This window comes from Musa acuminata, unplaced genomic scaffold, assembly GCF_036884655.1.
Source record: "Musa acuminata AAA Group cultivar baxijiao unplaced genomic scaffold, Cavendish_Baxijiao_AAA HiC_scaffold_1139, whole genome shotgun sequence".
In the NCBI taxonomy this organism is placed as follows: domain Eukaryota; kingdom Viridiplantae; phylum Streptophyta; class Magnoliopsida; order Zingiberales; family Musaceae; genus Musa; species Musa acuminata.
The window spans coordinates 38,887-59,277 of NW_027021351.1; positions in this window are offsets into that span (position 1 = coordinate 38,887).

Genomic DNA, 20,391 nt, shown 5'->3' on the forward strand with positions numbered 1-20,391 from the left:
CAATAAGAGGCCCAAACAGTGCCCCAAGAAGTCTCACCGTCGTGGCACAGTCTTCGAGATTATGTCAGGCGGTGGTACCGTCAGTCTGGGCGGTTGTACCACCCCTAGTAGGGTGCCAGGCGGTGGTACTGCTAGACTTGGGTAGTGGTACCGCCTAGGACAGTGTTAGCGTTGACTGACACTAGGCGATGGTAGCACCCAACGCAAGCGGTGGTACAGCCCGTGCCTTGGGAACCCAGGATGGAAAAGTTTTAGGCTCCAAGTTTGAATCAACTTGAAGCCTATAAATACCCCTCTCATCCCTGGTTAAAACACACAAGTATTGAGAGAAAAAAAAGTATAGAAACGATGCTGTAATCTTGTGCGAGCTCCTCTCAGAGATCTAAAGTGTTAGAATAGTTTGAGAGAGAGACGAGTGAGTGGGGGTGTAAGAGTTATCTCCTAAACCTGTTAAAAGGAGAATTGAGTTGTAAAAGGTGATTGGCCTTCGCCTATTGAAGGAAGGCCTCTAGTGGACACCGGTGACCTCGTCGGAGGAGGAAGCCGAAAGTGGATGTAGGTCACATTGACCAAACCACTCTAAAATCTAGTTTGCATTTACATTTGTGCAATTTATCTTTACTGCAAACCTCTTTAAGTGCTTACTGCCTTCATTACTTTTACGAACTCGCTTTCAAGTTAAGTTTTCTGAAAACGATTTTACGTCAGAAACGATTTTATCATACAAAAGTTTTTAAACCATCGTTATCTTACCGCTGCACTAATTCACCCCCCCTCTTAGTGCCGATCCCTGATCCTAACAGTGACAACCAAATCTTCTTATTTTTTCTGTCATGGGAAATCTGCATGCTTAGTATTTACTTTATTGGCCCCATATCCTTCATTGCAAAAGACTCACTCTGTTCCTTCTTCAACCTGTCAAGGATAAGCATGTCATCAACATAAAGTAAGAGAATAATAAAATTCTCACCAAACCATAATGATTTAAAGTCGTTATTTTGTATCCATTTTTAGTTATAAATAAATTAAACTTTTTGTACCATTGTCTTGGAGCTTGTTTCAACCCATATAAGCTCTTCCTCAACTTGCAGACAAAGTTCTCTTTATCTTTGATTTCGAAGTCTTCTGGTTGCTCCATATAAATTTTCTCCTCTAAATTACCATGAAGGAAAGCTATCTTCATATCTAACTGCTCAACCTCCAAGTCCTGGCTAGCAGTAATACCAAGAGTAACACGAATAGAAGATATTTTAATAACATAAGAAAAAATCTCTTCAAAGTTAATATATGTCTTTTGACCAAAGCCTTTCACAACCAATCTAGTTTTGTACTTTGGTTGAGAACAATATTCTTGAGTCTTCAACTTGAAAACCTAATTATTCTTCAAGGCCTTCATTTCCTTTGGTAGCTGTACTAAATCATATGTGTGGTTCTTCTACAAAGTATTCATCTCTTCCTGCATATCAACTAACCATTTCTTTTTCTACTCACTTTCAACTGCTTCTCAGTAACTCTCTGGTTCACCAGCATCAGTAAGCATCATATACTCATCTGTAGAGTATCTTCTGGAAGGTTGACATTTTCTAGAAGATCTTCTCAACTAAGGTTATATAGGAAGTTGCTTCCCGACTTCTTCTTGCTCAACATGTCCTACAAGTATATCAATATCGGACTCTACACCATCTTACTATGTATCTCCCCCATCACCCTGATATACTGAAGGAGTAATCGGGTCACAATCTGCTAATTCTTCTGTAGAAGTCTTGGCTTGTGCCTTCTTCTTCAAATCCTTAAAGGTTTGATCCTCAAAGAAGACCATATCTTTGCTTCTAAACACCTTCTTCTATTCTAGATCCCAAAGCCTATAACCAAATTGATCATCTAAGTATCCAAGAAAAATATATTATTTTGTCTTACCATCCAGCTTGGACCTCTCATTGTTTGGAACATGTGCAAATGCATGACAACTAAATACTCTCAAATGTCTGTAGGAAATATCTTTCCCTGACCATATATACTCTATAATATCACTATCTAGGGTTGTACATGGTGACAAGTTGATCACATCAACTACCGTCCTTAGAGCCTCATCCCAAAACTTTTTGGATAGCTTGGCTTATGAAAGCATTCATCTGATTTTTTCCATAATTGTGTGGTTCATCCTCTCTGCAATAGCATTATGTTGAGATGTACCAGGAACTGTCATCTTATGTTAGATGTCATGTGACCTGCAATAATCATTAAACAATCCTAGGTACTCACGATCATTATCTGATCTTGTGCATTTTAATTACCTTTATATCTCCCTTTCAAATTAGCTTAAAACTCTTTGAAGACATTAATAACCTAATCTTTGGTCTTCATAGCATAGGCCCAAACTTTCTTGGAAAAATTATCTATAAAAGTGATAAAATAAAGTGCACCACCGATACTAAGAACATTAATAGATCCACCAGGAGTTTTTGTCCTCAAAGTAAAACATACATCTGTATAAACATAGGCTATGGTATATAATTTTTTTAGACAAAGCAGGACTAGCAAATGAAACTCTATGTTGTTTACCAGCTACATAATCAATACAAGGGTTCGGACATGTACCTTTGAGGTCTAGCAATACCTTGATCTTGGAAAGAGCTTGTAGTCCCTTTTCGCTCGTGTCCCAGTCGCCTATGCCACAACTCTATGCTGAAGTCTTTTTCTATAGCAGTTAACTGCTCACCACAAGCTTTAGCCTGCAACCTATATAAGGTGTGACATTTTTTTCCACTAGCTACAATAAGAGAACCCTTATTGAGCTTTCATTGCCCTCTATGAAATCTATTATCATAGTCTTTATCATCTAGTCTTCCAACTAAAATTAAATTCAGCCTCAAGTTAATCGCATGTCTTATATCCTTAAGCACCAACTTGTAGCAAAGTTGATCTTTATATGGATATTACTCATTCTAATGATGTCTGTGGTGCCATAGTTGTTGAATCTCATATTTTGATAATGAAACCACTTGATATATGTTTATGATTTAATCTGCGTTTTGAGTGACGCAGGATGCTTCGATCAGGATGAGACAATTAAAGCAGGAAAAATCATGTTGTGTTGGAGGAACATGTCAGAAGATTGGACGTCGGGCCGGTGGATCGGTCGACGTATCGACAGAAGGCTTCGGGCAGTGGACTCCAGCATCGGGCCAAGAAGAACGGGTATTGCGCCAAGGATATCGGAGTTACGGAGTCAATTGGCCGATTGGGCAATAGGCCGCAGGAGAGGATGATGCGCTGAAGAATCGGACGAAGTGTCGAGGGACCAATGACATGCCGAACAACTTGGTTAATTGCTTAGGATTAATTGTCTCGATTGAAGTTTTATTTTACATGTGCAGGATTAACTACGATGGATGTAAGACATGCAGTAGGAGTTGCTCCGAAGTCAAGACTATGATCACGTTGGGAGTTCGAGAGTTCGACAGAAGTCCGGATAGTCGTCGGAAGTTCTACGGGAACAAATCCAAGAAGTCCAGGAGCTTGCCAAAAGAAGCTCGTCGGAACTCGCCAAGTGGATCGTCGCAAGTCCAGGAGTTTGCCGGAAGTCCGCAGGAGCATCACCGAGGGTTCATTGGGTGATCGACGGAAGTTCACCGGAAGCTCGCCAGAAGAAGCGATTGACGCACCGGAGCAAGTTGCAGTAAATGTCTTAAGAAATATTGTAGTTAGTATGTAGATTAAAGTTAGGAATGGGAGGTGATCCCATTAACATAATCTGGGGGCAATTGGGCCCTTGATAGACCCAAATTGGATCGAATGGATCAACCCATTCGGACCAGAATTCCTGCCAGGCTGTGGCACCGCCAGGGTCAGCGGTGGCACCACCCAAGAGATGGTCTCCCAGGAAAGCTAGGCGGTGCAACCGCCCCAGTCAGGTGGTGGCACCGCTTGGGCTCAATCTCCGAGCGAGACTGTGTCACGCCCCTCTCGAATTTAATTTTCATTCAGGAGGTGTGAACCTAATTCAAAATTGATAATATTATAATTCAACAAACAATCCAGGATCCAATCATACATTTGAGGTCACTAAGAAAAACATTCAAGTCATTCACCTTTACAATCCATAATTCATAAAACCTGTGTAGTTTATAATCATACATCATGTCACTAGATGATTCTTAAAATCCAAAAGCAACTTAACTAAACCATAACCACATCATAAATCCATAGTTGTGAGAATCTATACATTTACAAAACCAACATGTACCACATGTTTATATCATTCATTACATAAATTTAACTTAACATTCCCAAAATCATAACATGAGAGGTACTTTTCAAATATTTATAGGATACATCAATCTAGATTTGTCATTGATACAAACAAAAGGAACTTATACAACATCAACATATCAAGTACGAAAGATTTGCCCCAAAATCTTCTAGCTTCCCATTGCCTCAACCCAAACTACATATTTTAGCGAGTGATAAGCTATCCTGAAAAATTTATATATCAACGGGGTGAGCATATAAAGCTCAGCAAGCGACTAACATATCCATAGCAAAGAGGATAGTTTTTTTTAAAACAAATAAGGTATCAAAAATACAAAGCAGAGATACAAGATGAAACAAAAGCATGTGTTGTTTGAATGCAGAATTACGATGTCAATTCGTTCGAAGCATGTTTTGTTCATATAATCGAGGAAGGGTAATTGGAGCATATCATTGACATAAGGAGCATATCCATGGCATTTGATAATTTCAAGGTATAACAAAGACTTATAACATTTCAGAAACATATCAAAGAACAAAACATGAATAGAAGCTCAAATGTCACATGATGATGTATTCATTTCATTCTTATCCAAAGCATGCATAGAAACATAGCCAAAGCTTTAGATATCATATCAAACACATAGAAGGTGAAGTGGGATCATAACATAATATGATTCATCTATTTCTGAATGACCACCAAACATAAGTCTCCCACGTCTAGGAGCTCCATCCACCCATTTTTGAGTGAAGTCATAGGGGGCCAGCAGAGCATCGCGGGCTCTAAGCATAACTCCCTTTACCATTTTTGGCAAAGGTTCACATTTATCCCACAAACACCAAAGTACAAAGGGACAGTATAAATAATGAAATTAGCATATATCGAAAGCACATGCGGAACAACAAAATGTACATATGTCTTTCGAGTCAATACGATACAAATATAATCTTTCACAAATGTATTCAGATTTAAAAGGAAACAAAAGCAAGAGCATACAAGGATTTCAAGAAATCACATATAGCTCAATTGAAATAAAAAAGTTAGATGAATTCAATGTCCAAAAAAATGAAACTGGAAGAGGCACATATCGAAAGCAAATGCGGAACAATGGGATGTATGTGCCGAATCATTACGATGCAAACTTGAACTTTAGATGATAGCTGCAGATGTACAAATAAATAAAGGACAAAAGTATACAAGAATTTAAGGTAATAATGTAAAGCTTAACTGAAGTAAGAGTTTTTGCCAAAATCGATTTCCAAAGAGAAGAAACAAGAAAAGCCGAAATCGACCAAAGCTCGATTCTGGCAGAATTTGATAGGAACATTGTATGAACTATTTGGATAACCAATTATACTCCAATTTATACAAAATAGGTGTCATTAGAAAGCTTTGTCAATCTAGTTTCACGAAAATCAATTTTACAAGAATTGAAATTTACAATAGGGAGTTACAGATAATTTCGTAGCGAAAGTTCTGAAAATATTAGCTCTGTTTTACTGAATTCATAGGGTCGATGAAAGTAGATGTTTTAGTTAGTAATTGTACTTCAAAAATTTCAAATTAGGTATATATAGAAAGCATTTGGAGTCTAGCTTCGAATAAATCATACTTTGTATGAATCTGAGTTCACAGCAGAATGTTATAAGCAGTTAAGCAACAAGAGGTCAGAAATTTCAATCACTATTTTGCAGAATCTGTAGGGTTAATTTAAATAGAAGTATTAGTAGGTATTTAAACTCCAAATCATTCTATCTTAGTATCAAAATAAAGATATTTTTGTCTACTTTCAAATGGAATAGGCTTTGTCTAAATCAGAGTTTATTACAAAATGTTATGATCGAAATATTGCATAGAGGTCAGATTACCGAAAAATTACAGATTCATGGCTTGTGTATCAAAACAAAAGGTCTGGTTCTCAGTTTAAATCTCTCAAATTTTGCAAAATAAAAATAGAAACAGAGATTAAGATTACCGTGGGATGGGGTTAGAACACTTGCCTTAAAATTATTTGAATCCCAAATGTGGGAAAATTGATGAAAAACGTCAAGCTCTTCTTCTTCTTCTTCTTCTTCTTCTTCTTCGTCTTCTTCCCTTCTTTTCTCAAACTCACGTTGGCTGCAACTTTTCAGGTTTATTTTCTTTAACCTTTCATCTAATTCTTTTTTTTTTTTTGAATTTTGGCTAATGCAAAAGTTGTAAGGTGTCATGCATGCATGAAAGGGGCTAGGTGTCATCTTTCGAGTAAACATAAGTGGCACCCTTAGGTTAGCTAGTGACACATGTCCATTATTTTTTTTTTAACTTAAATTTGAATCTTTCATAAATTATATCAAACTTCTAATATTTACTCTTAGGTCCCTAGCCATAAACTTTTAATATAATATCATTTAATATAAAATAATCATTAAATAATCCTTATTTTTACAAACAAACCTTTTACTAAATTTTCAAAAATGGAGGATGTTACACTCTCCCCTCCTTAAAGAAAAATTTAGTCCTCTAAATTTATCATACCTCATTCGACGAAAAGATGAGGATAAACTTTCATCATTTTTTCCTCAAGCTCCCAGGTTGTTTACTCTCCAGAATGATATCTCCAGATCACTTTAACTAGAGGGATAACCCGATTCCTCAAGATCTTTTATTTTTTATCAACAATCTGAGTGGGCTCTTCCACATAAGACAAGTCTTTATCATTCACCATCGGCTCATACTTAATGATATGAGAGGTATCAGGTATATACTTTCTGATCATTGAAACATGAAATATATTATGGATATGGCACAATGATAATGGCAAGGCAATCTTATAAGCGACAGAACTAACTCTCTCAAGAATATCAAAAGGTCCAATAAATCTTGGGCTTAACTTTCCTTTCTTCCTAAATCTTACAATGCCTTTAGAAGGGGAGACCTTCAGGAATACAAAATCTACAATTTGAAACTCAATATTTCGTCTTCTGTTATTAACATAACTCTTTTGACAACTCTGAGCAGTCTTTAACCTTTTTCTTATAAGTTGAATTTTTTCAGTAGTCTCTTGTACTTTTTCTGGTGCTAATAACTTTCTGTTGCCAATTTCTTCCCAACATATAGGCGTCCTGCACTTTCGCCCATATAAAGCTTCATAGAGCCATCTGAATACTTGAATGATAACTATTATTGTAAGTGAACTCAATAAGAGAAATATCTTTATCTCGTTCATCTTTCCAATCCATAACATAGGCTCGAAGCAAATCCTCAAGTTTTTGAATGGTTCTTTCTGATTGACCATCAGTTTGAGGGTGATAAACAGTGCTAAACTTGACTTTAGTACCCATAGATTCCTGTAACCTTCTCCAAAATCTAGATAGAAATCTGGAGTCTCTGTCAGAGATGATCTCCTTTGGAACACCATGAAGTCTTACTATTTCATTGATATATAAATCTGTAAGCCTATCAAGAGAATAAGTCATATTGATTGGTAGGAAATGTGCATATTTCGTTAACCTATCAATGATAACCCATCCATGGTAATACATTCCCATTTCCATTCAGGAATATCTAAAGGTTGCAACAAACCTCCAGGTCTTTGGTGTTCTGCTTTGATTTGCTGACAAGTCAAACACTTTGAAACATATATTGCAATCTCCTTCTTCATGCCTTCCCACCAATAATGACTTTAGAGATCTCTATACATCTTAGTACTACCAGAATGCATAGTGTACTTTGAATTATGACCTTCCCTCAGGATTTGATTTTTGATATCCGAGTCATTTGGAACACATATTCTATCCCCAAATCTCAATAGGCCATCCTCTGAAACTCGAAAATTCAGTTTCAATCCCTTTTCTACTTTATTCCTTAAGCAGATCAAGCATCGATCTCGTAGTTGTCCTTCTTTAATTTGTTGAATGAGATCAGATTGCACTTGGATGGAAGCCATTAATATCATTGAGTCTTGCCCTTTTCTCATAATATTCAAATCATAATTCTCTTCTAATAACTTTCATTGCTTCACAACCAAAGTCGCCATAAAACTTGTAGATTTTCTACTAAGGGCATCTGCTACAACATTAGCTTTACCCGAGTGATAACGAATGGTACAATCATAATCCTTTAGAAGTTCTATCCATCTTCGTTGCCTCATGTTTAACTCTTTTTTAGTAAAAATATACTTTAATCTCTTATGATCAGTAAAGATTTCAAATGTTCGCCTATACAAATAATGCCTCCAAATCTTTAGAGCAAAAACAATTGCTGCCAATTCCAAATCATGAGTTGGATAATTCAGTTCATAACTCTTTAGTTGTCTAGAAGCATAAGCAATCACTTTCCCTTCTTGCATCAAAACACATCCAAGGCCCTTTCTTGAGGCATCAATATAAACCATAAATCCCTCATCACCACTTGGAATAGTGAGAATAGGGGCACTAGTCAATCTCCTTTTTAACTCTTGAAAACTTTGCTCACAATCATCACCCCATACAAATTTCACATTCTTTTGAGTGAGTTTGGTGAGAGGTTGAGCGATTCAAGAAAATCCCTCCACAAATCTCCTATAATAACCTGTCATGCCCAAGAAGCTTCTAACTTCTATCACGTTTGTTGGTACTTCCCACTTAACAATAGCTTCCACTTTCTTTGGATCAACAGATATACCCTTTCCTGAAATCACATGGCCTAAGAAAGCAATTTTATTCAACCAAAATTCACATTTGCTGAACTTTGCATACAACTTCTTTTCTCTTAGTATGGACAATATATTTCTCAAGTGTTCCTCATACTCCTGATTAGTCCTTGAATATACTAATATGTCATCAATGAATATAATCACACAATCGTCCAAGAATGGCTGAAATATCCTATTCATCAGTTCCATAAAAGCTGCAGGGGCATTAGTTAAATCAAAAGGCATCACTAAGAATTCATAGTGACCATATCAAGTTCTAAAAGTTGTTTTTGGAATATCCTCCTTCATGATCTTCAACTGATAGTAACCTGACCTTAATCAATCTTGGAGAATACTTATGCACCCTACAATTGATCAAACAAATCATCAATTCTAGGTAGGGGATACTTGTTTTTGATGGTCACCTGATTCAATTGTCTATAATCAATACAAAGCCTTAATTTTCCATCTTTTTTCTTACCTAATAGCAACGGAGCACCCCATGGTGAAACACTGGGTCGAATGAAACCCTTATTTAATAATTCTTGTAGTTGCTTTTTCAATTCCTCTAACTCAAGTGGTGTCATTCTGTAAGGAGGCTTAGATATTGGGGTTGTCTCAGGGACTAAATCAATAGTAAATTCACCCTCTCTATCTGGAGGTAAATCAGGCAAGTCATTTAGAAATACATCAGGCAAGGAGGTAAATCATGCCCAATACTCTCAAAATAAAAGATGGGATGATCTAGTATGCAAAAAGTGATCATTTTGTATAACAATCTATACTGGTATGATTGGAAGATAGTTAATCCATACTTAGTATAATATCAAAACTCCAAATATCTAGGAGAACCAAATCAGTAAGAAGTTCGTGTTCTCCAATAGAAATCAAACAAGATGACCAGATCGAGTTTGTTATCAAACAATCCCCAATAGCCGTATTTACATATAGCAAATAATCCAGTGGTTCAGGTTGAATGCCCATGTGATAAGTAAAATATTACGAATCAAATCATAGATGAGACATATGGTCAAACAAATATTTACATTCTTTCATAAACATGAATAGTACCTTCGACCACTAATTCAGAAGCTTTAGAATCATATTCCGTGATAGCATATACTCTGACATGGGCTGATGATTTATGAGGCAGTGATTCTTTCTTCTTGTTCAAAGGACAGTTTTTTATTTTATGATCCAAATTTTCACAAGCAAAATAGGCTCCAATTACCTACAAATATAAACTTATTTCATAATCTAACTCGCATCATACATAGGATTGAAGCTTTTGTGGTGATTTCCCTTTTTCAAATCAATGATGTCTTAACCCTCTTATTATCACATTCTAATTCATTTCTAATCTTTTTTTTTTTTATAAACTTGTCCTTGCTATTCCTGTCCTTGATCACCAGAAATTCTTTTGATCATCAGAACAATTTCGGACATCAAATATCTTCTCCAATCGCATCATCTATTTTTCTGCTACCAATGTATTAGGTTCACCACGCTTCTACTGCACCACTCTGATTTAATATCCCTGATCAACCATTTTATCGCACTTAATTAATCAAAAGCAGATGAAGTAGGAGAACTAAATATCCTCATCATCCTAGATTCCTAAAATGCATCAAAAAAAATTTCACCAATCACTATAGTTCATTAGACCTTAATATATTTTACATATCAACATATCAAACATTTCAGTGATCCTCAAACCATGCTCTGATACCACTCTGATCACGCCCCTCTCGAATTTAATTTTCATTCAGGAGGTGTGAACCTAACTCAAAATTGATAATATTATAATTCAACAAACAATCCAGGATCTAATCACACATTTGAGGTCATTAAGAAAAACATTCAAGTCATTCACCTTTACAATCCACAATTCACAAAACCTATGCAGTTTATAATCATACATCATGTCACTAGATGATTCTTAAAATCCAAAGGCAACTTAACTAAACCATAACCACATCATAAATTCATAGTTGTGAGAATCTATACATTTACAAAACCAACATGTACCACATGTTTATATCATTCATAACATAAATTTAACTTAACATTCCCAAAATCATAACATAAGAGGTACTTTTCAAATATTTACAGGATACACAAAAGGAACTTATACAACATCAACATATCAAGTACGAAAGATTTGCCCCAAAATCTTCTAACTTCCCATTGCCTCAACCCAAACTACATATTTTAGCGAGCGATAAGCTATCCTGAAGAATTTATATATCAACGGGATGAGCATATAAAGCTCAGCAAGCGACTAACATATCCATAGCAAAGAGGATAGTTTTTTTTTAAACAAATAAGGTATCAAAAATACAAAGTAGAGATACAAGATAAAACAGAAGCATGTGTTGTTTGAATGCAGAATTCTGATGTCATTTCGTTCGAAGCATGTTTTGTTCATATAATCGAGGAAGTGTAATTGGAGCTTATCATTGACATAAGGAGCATATCCATGGCATTTGATAATTTCAAGGTATAACAAAGACTTATAACATTTCGAAAACATATCAAAGAACAAAACATGAATAGAAGCTCAAATGTGAAGTAGAAGACGATGCATATAAACATAACAAAGACGATGCATTCATTTCATTCTTATCCAAAGCATGCATAGAAACATAGCCAAAGCTTTGGATATCATATCAAACACATAGAAGGTGAAGTAGGATCATAACATAATATGATCCATCCATTTCTGAATGACCACCAAACATAAGTCTCCCACGTCTAGGAGCTCCATCCACCCATTTTTGAGTGAAGTCATAGAGGGCCAGCAGAGCATCGCGGGCTCTAAGCATAACTCCCTTTACCATTTTTGGCAAAGGTTCACATTTATCCCACAAACACTAGAGTACAAAGGGACAGTATGAATAATGAAATTAGTATATATCGGAAGCACATGCGGAACAACAAAATGTACATATGCCTTTCGAGTCAATACGATACAAATATAATCTTTCACAAATGTATTCAGATTTAAAAGGAAACAAAAGCAAGAGCATACAAGGATTTCAAGAAATCACATATAGCTCAATTGAAATAAAAAAGTTAGATGAATTCAATGTCCAAAAAAATGAAACTGGAAGAGGCACATATCGAAAGCAAATGCGGAATAATGGGATGTATGTGCCGAATCATTATGATGCAAACATGAACTTTAGATGATAGCTGCAGATGTACAAATAAAAAAAGGACAAAAGTATACAGAAATTTAAGGTAATAATGTAAAGCTTAACTGAAATAAGAGTTTTTTCCGAAATCAATTTCCAAAGAGAAGAAACAAGAAAAGCCGAAATCGACCAAAGCTCGATTCTGGCATAATTTGATAGGAACATTGTATGAACTATTTGGATAACCAATTATACTCCAATTTATACAAAATAGGTGTCATTAGAAAGCTTTATCAATCTAGTTTTAGGAAAATCAATTTTACAAAAATTGGAATTTACAATAGGGAGTTACAGATAATTTCATAGCAAAAGGTCTGAAAATATTAGCTCTATTTTACTGAATCCATAGGGTCGATGAAAGCAGATGTTTCAGTTAGCAATTGTACTCCAAAAATTTCAAATCAGGTATATACAGAAAGCATTTGGATCTAGCTTCGAATAAATCATACTTTGTATTAATCTGAGTTCACAGCAGAATGTTATAAGCAGTTAAGCAATAAGAGGTCAGAAATTTCAGTCCTTGTTTTCAGAATCTGTATGGTTAATTTAAATAGAAGTCTTAGTAGGCATTTAAACTCCAAATCATTCGATCTTAGTATCAAAATAAAGATATTTTTGTCTACTTTCAAATTGAATAGGTTTGTCTAAATCAGAGTTTATTACAAAATGTTATGACCGAAACATTGCATAGAGGTCAGATTATCAAAAAATTACAGATTCATGGCTTGTGTATCAAAACAAAAGGTCTGGTTCTCAGTTTAAATCTCTCAAATTTTACAGAATAAAAATAGAAATAGAGATTAAGGTTACTGTGCGATGGGGTTAGAACACTTGTCTTAAAATTATTTGAATCCCAAATGTGGGAAAATTGATAAAAAACCTCAAGCTCTTCTTCTTCTTCTTCTTCTTCTTCTTCTTCCCTTCTCTTCTCAAACTCACGTTGGCTGCAACTCTTCAGGTTTGTTTTCTTTAACCTTTCATCTAATTCTTTTTTCTTTTTTTTTTTGGATTTTGGCTAATGCAAAAGTTGCAAGGTGTCATGCATGCATGAAAAGGGCTAGGTGTCATCTTTAGAGTAAACATAAGTGGCACCCTTAGGTTAGCTAGTGACACATGTCCATTATTATTATTATTATTTAACTTACATCTGAATCTTTCATAAATTATATCAAACTTTTAATATTTACTCTTAGGTCCCTTGCCATAAATTTTTAATATAATATCATTTAATATAAAATAATTATTAAATAATCCTTATTTTTACAAACAAACCTTTTACTAAATTTTTAAAAATGGGGGATGTTACAGACTGGGCGGTGCAATCGCCCTTGACAAGCGGTGGAACCGCTTGAGCTCGGTCTCCGAGCTCTGCCAAGCGGTGCAACCACCCTAGTCAAGCGATGGCACCGCCTAGGCTCAGTCTCCGAGCGAGACTGGGCGGTGCAACTGCCCCTGTCAAGCGGTGGCACCACCTAGAGGCTCAGTCTCCGAGCTCTGCCAAGCGGTGCAACCGCCCCTGTCAAGCGGTGGCACCGCCCAGATGCTCAATCTCCGAGCTCTACCAAGTGGTGTAACCGCCCTTGTCAAGCGGTGGCACTGCCCAGAGGCTCAATCTTCGAGCTCTGCCAGGTGATGCAACCGCCAGACCCCGGAATTTTGGGAGATGACAGTTTCGAGCTCCAAATTCAAACTGGTTTTGGGCCTATAAATACCCCTCTCATTCTTGGTTAATTCACACAAGCACAGAGAGATTAAAAGAGAGAAAACGTTGCTGCAATCTCTAGAATTTCTCTTCTCTAAATTCTAAGTGTTAGAATTCTGTTTAGAGAGGAGAGTGAGTGCTTGTAAGGGTTATCTCCTAAACTCGGTAAAAGGAGAAGAGGGGTATATGAAGGAGGTTGATCTTCTCCTAGTAAAAGAAGATCGTTAGTGGATGCCAGTGACCTCGACGGAAGAGGAATCGGAGGAGTGGATGTAGGTCACGATTAACCGAACCACTATAAACTCCCATCTTCTCTGGTTTGCATTTTATTTACTGCTATTACCTTACTACAAACCCCTTCAATAGCTTATTTCCTTCAATACATTTACGTATGCTTTCAAGCTAAGTTTCTGAAATCGGTTTTACGTTGGAAACGATTTTTATCGTACGAGAGATTTGACGAAGTTGATATTTTTATCCGCTGCACTAATTCACCCCCCCTCCCCCCCCTCCTAGTGCTCTTGAACCTAACAATTGGTATCAGAGCCCGGTATTTCTCATTTCGAATTTACACCTAAGAGAAATGGCTCTTCATGGCTTTCAAGAGGGCTTATCGGTTGTTCGTCCATCGTTGTTTAACGGATTGGAGTACACTTATTGGAAAACTCGAATGAGAGTTTTCTTGATTTCTATGAATTTGGATTTATGGAATATTATTGAAAATGGTTTTCAACTTCCCTAAACCGATGAACGAATGGTCGGATTTGGAGAAGAAGTATTTTTCTTTAAACACAAAGGCTATGAATGCCTTATTTTGTACTTTGGACAAAAATGAGTTCAATTGGATTTCTACGTGCGAAACGACATTTGATTTTGGCGAACACTTGAAATCACACACGAGGGAACTAGTAGAGTCAAAGACTTAAAAGTTAACATTTTATTACATGATTTTGAGCTTTTTCGAATGCAACCAAGCGAGACTATAAGCGACATGTACACCCATTTCACGGATGCCGTCAATAATCTAAGAGTTCTTGGTAAATCTTTTTCGTATTTTGATCTTGTAAGCAAGATCTTAAGATCCCTTCCAAAAAGGTGGGATCCTAAAATAACCGCAATACAAGAGACAAAAGATTTAAATATTTTTTCACTTAAAGAACTAATTGGTTCGTTGATGACATATGAAATGGTGCATAATGCACATGATGAACAAAACAACCTTCCAAAGAACAGGAAGGATTTGAGACAGAACATTTGAAGACCACTCGAGCATAAGCTCAAGTGATGGTGAACTTAAACTACAAATGAAACAAAAATTAAAAAGCAAAAAGGATGGAACTACTTGCTTTGAACGCAAGAAGAAGAATAAAAATTGGGATGAATCGAGCTCCTCTGAAGACGAGGAGAAAATCAAGAAAGGCAAGGTGGCAAACTACGCCTTAACCGTTTTCAATGATGAGGTAATCGAAATCCCCCTAATTTATTTTGAAATTACTTGATGCTTTCATGATGTTTTTTTTTTTTAGTTTAGAATTAATTTTTTTAAAAATTACATTTTAAAAATAAAAATACAAAAATTATAATCATGCTAGTAATTTCGAAAATGATAATATTGCATATTTTATGATAAACAAGCAAAATGATTTTGATTGAAAATATGAAATCATGCTATATGTGGTTAAGAAGTAATAATGTGTATTATGTTGATTTCCATTGATACCATGATTGACAATTTTATGCATGAGATTTTAAGTTATACATGATGATAAGCATGTGTTATTTTCATGAGTGCATTTGAAAAACATATGGCAAAACCATGTCCGAATGCATGAAAGTGTTAGATTTCATTTTCAGATTCTCTTGATTTATTGATCTTGATGGTTTTATGATGAAATTTATTTTTTGATCCTAAACGTTGATGCATGTTTTTTTTTATTTAACATAAATGAAAAAGCATGCTAACATGAAATCAATCACTTAAAATTAAATACTTAAAAAAAGGAAAATATATTATCAATGAAATCATGAATCTACTTATGTTATGAATTTTGTGAACCATAAAAATGATTTTGGTGATTTGAATTTGAGATGAGTTTTATCAAAATCATGATCTTGTTTTCTTGAAATAACATGAGATTTCCCTTGATGATCATCTCAATTATTTAAAAGGAGATTTGTCGAAATGAATCATGGAATTTTCGATTCATGACTTGATCCTTCATTTGTTTATGAGATGGTTGAAATCTTTGTGCATTTGAATTCTTCCCTTCTCCTTTCAATTTTTGAATTTATGCATGTTATATGTTGAAGATTTGAAACCATGTTTTGATATCATGCATACCCAAGAAATGTTGATTTGACAAAATGAATGATGATTTTTCTCTTGAATATAACTTGTGATATATTTTTTTTTATGAATCATCATCTTGATTTCTCGATATTCGATACATGAAATTTTATTATGAATCAAGATTTTTTGTTTAATCGATCTCCTAAGATTTTCTTTCGATTATTTATGAGGAGGTTTTTCAAAAAGAAATCATGTCTTTTTGTATTCAAATGTTCAAATCTTTCATGATATGATCTTTATGCAATTCCTTGTATTCATGAAATATTTATCTCATCACCCAACTAATTCTTCTTTATATTCCTCATATGATGATATGAATGAATGAAATATTCATAAATTTATAATGATACATGCAATACTTATGATAATGATGTATATGATAGTGTATTGCATATGATGTGTATCATGAATGCTTTAAATGATGAATGTTTGATATCATTGATCAACATGTTGATAAATGCTTAAAAATTTTAAAGCTTGAATATCATGTATGATATGCTTATAATGATGATTGATTTATTTGTATCATGCATGAAAAATGAAATGTATGTTTTTGAAAATGTGCATGTTTTAATTTGAAAATATAATGATGCACAAATAAGATTGATACTTACCTTTGTCATGATTTAGAAATTGACGCAAAGGGTCTTCCCTTCTTTTTGACATTGACAAAGGGGGAGAAATATCTAGCTCAAACAAAGCAAACAAAAGAAGCAAATGTGCTATCTTGCCTATCTCAATAGACAAAAATGCTAACTTGCACATCTAGTAAAACTTGACAAACTTGCATATTTCAAAAAGCAAGAGTTGCTTTCTTGAACATCTCTAAATTGCTAGCTTGCATGTTCTAAAATGTTGTAACATTGCTAGCTTGCAAGATGTAGAGCTTGCTATCTTGAACATCTTAAGAAACAAAAATTACAAAAGTGCTATCTTGCCTATCTCAAGAAGCAAAACATGCTAACTTGCGCATCTAGCAAAATTGACAAAATTTACATATTTCAAGAAGCAAGAGTTGCCTTCTTGAACATCTCTAATTTGCTAGCTTGCATGATGTAGAAGTTGCTATCTTAAAAGAAGCAAAAGTCCTATCTTGTATGTTGTAAAACTTGCATATTTAAAACTTGATAGCTTGAATGTTCTAAGTATGATGTAACACTTGCTAAATTTTCTAGCTTCAAAACTACATGATGATAAAACTTGATATTATGTTTTTCATGCAATAAGTTGAACCTATATTCCAAACACAAGAATAGTTGGACTTCTCCTTTTTGTTGATGACAAAGGGGGAGAAGTATGATGTTATGCATAAGTTTATGCATAAGTTCATGATGACGTGTTGCAAGTATTCATGATGAATATTGCAATGACTTGAATTCAGTTTGAATTCAAGGTTCTATCAATATGGCATATTGATAGGGGGAGTTTGTTTAAACTCCGGGAGTTAAGGTTAACTCCGTCATCAAGTGATTGTCATCATCAAAAAGGGGGAGATTGTTGAATCTCGTATTTTGATGATGAAACCACTTGATATATGTTTATGATTTAATCTGCGTTTTGAGTGACGCAGGATGCTTCGATCAGGATGAGACAATTAAACAGGAAAAATCATGTTGTGCCAGAGGAACATGTCAGAAGATTGGACGTCGGGCCGGTGGATTGGTCGACGTATCGACAAAAGGCTTCGGGCCGTGGACTCGGGCATCGGGCCAAGAAGAGCGGGTATTGCGCCAAGGATATCAGAGTTGTAGAGTCAACTGGCCGATTGGACAATAGGCCGCAGGAGAGGATGATGCGCCGAAGAATCAGACGAAGCGTCGAGGGACCAATGACATGCCAGACAACTTGGTTAATTGCTTAGGATTAATTGTCTCGATCGAATTTTTGTTTTACATGTGCAGGATTAAATACGATGGATGTAAGACATGCAGCAAGAGTTGCTCCGGAGTCAAGACTATGATCACGCTCGGAGTTCGAGAGTTCGACGAAAGTCCGGCCGGTCGTCGGAGGTTCTGCGGGAACAAATCCGAGAAGTCCAAGAGCTTGCCAAAAGAAGCTCGTCGGAACTCGCCAAGTGGATCATCGCAAGTCCAGGATTTTACCGGAAGTCCGCAGGAGCATCACCGAGGCTTCATCGGATGATCGACGGAAGTTCGTCGAAAGCTCGTCGGAAGAAGCGATTGACTCACCATAGCAAGTTACAGTAAATGTCTTAAGAAATATCGTAGTTAGCATGTAGATTAAAGTTAGGAATGGGAGGTGATCCCATTAACTTAATCTGGGGGCAATTGGGCCCATGATAGACCCAAATTGGGCCGAATGGATCAACCCATTCGGACTAGAATTCCTGCCAGGTGGTGGCACCGCCAGGGTCGACGGTGGCACCGCCCAGGAGATGGTCTCCTAGGAAAGCTGGGCAGTGCAACCGCCCTAGTCAGGCGGTGGCACCGCTTGGGCTTAGTCTCCAAGCAAGACTGGGTGGTGCAACCGCCTAAGCTCGGTCTCCGAGCTCTGCCAAGCAGTGCAACCACCCTAGTCAGGCGGTGGCACCGCTTGGGCTCAGTCCCCAAGCGAGACTGGGCGGTGCAACCGCCCCTATCAAGTGGTGGCACCGCCCAAAGGCTCAGTCTTCGAGCTCTGCCAAGCGGTGCAACCGCCCCTGTTAGGCGGTGGCACCACCCAGAGGCTCAGTCTCCGAGCTCTACCAGGCAATGCAACCACCCCAGTCAGGCGGTGCAACCGCCAGACCCCGGAATTCTGGGAGATGATAGTTTTGAGCTCCAAATTCAAACTGGTTTGGGGCCTATAAATACCCCTCTCATCCCTGGTTAATTCACACAAGCATAGAGAGATTAAAAGAGAGAAAACGTTGATGCAATCTCTAGAATTTCCCTCCTCTAAATTCTAAGTGTTAGAATTCTGTTTAGAGAGGAGAGTGAGTGCTTGTAAGGGTTATCTCCTAAATCCGGTAAAAGGAGAAGAGTGGTGTAAGAAGGAGGTTGATCTTCGCCTAGTAAAGGAAGATCGTTAGTGGATGCTGGTGGCCTCGACGGAAGAGGAATCGGAGGAGTGGATGTAGGTCACGATTGACCGAACCACTATAAACTCCCATCTTCTCTGGTTTGCATTTTATTTACTACTATTACTTTACTGGAAACCCCTTCAATAGCTTATTGCCTTCAATACATTTACGTATGCTTTCAGTTTAAGTTTCCAAAATCGATTTTATGTTGGAAATGATTTTTATCGTACGAGAGATTTGACAAATTTGACGTTTTTATCCGCTGCACTAATTCACCCCCCCCCCCCCCCCCTCTTAGTGCTCTTGATCCTAACAATACCCATCTTGATAACACCAAAATTTTTAGATCTATAGGTAGCAAAAAACTCCCTTCATGATATAGCATGATAAGAAGCACCTATGTCAATCACCCACTCAAGATCTTGACACACACAAGAAAAAATATCATTAGAAAGAGACAAAATCAAATAATCATCACTCTGCACTATAGTTGTAGTATTATCTTTTAACTCTGTAGACTCCACTTTTTTTTTCTTTTTTCTTGCTCTTCTTAGGTTTCTTGCATTGGTTCTTGTAATGTCATTTCTCACCGTAGTTATAACAAATAATATCTTTTCTTGATCTTGACTTACTTCTACTCATGCATGAACTACTTCTATCCTTGGACTTTGACCTTCCTCTGTTCTCTTATATAAGTGTCTATGAATCATTCCAAGATATTGCTAATTTCTTTCTTCTCAACTCCTCATTCAACAAACTACTTGTTTTTTTAGTAATGGTGACAACACCATTTGACGCAGAATTACTAAGAGAAACCATCAATATCTCCCAATTTTCTAGTAATGAATTGAGAAGTAACAATACCTACAACTCATCATCAAGAGATATTTTCATAGAGGATAATTGGTTAGTGATACTCTGCATTTTATTCAAATGCTCAACAATAGAAGCACCCTCTTTATATTTCAGGTTCACAAGTTTTCTGATCAAGAAAGCTTTGTTTCCAGTTGTTTTTTTTTCATAGAGACTTTCCAACTTTTTTTCAAAGAGAATATGCAGAACTTTCAGTAGAAACATAATGAAAGACACTATCATCAAGCCACTATCGAATAAACCCAATTGTTTTTCGATCTAACCTCTTCCACTCATCATCTGTCATAGTTGCGGGCTTTACACTATCCCCTTGTAAAGGTTCATACAAATCTTTACAATAT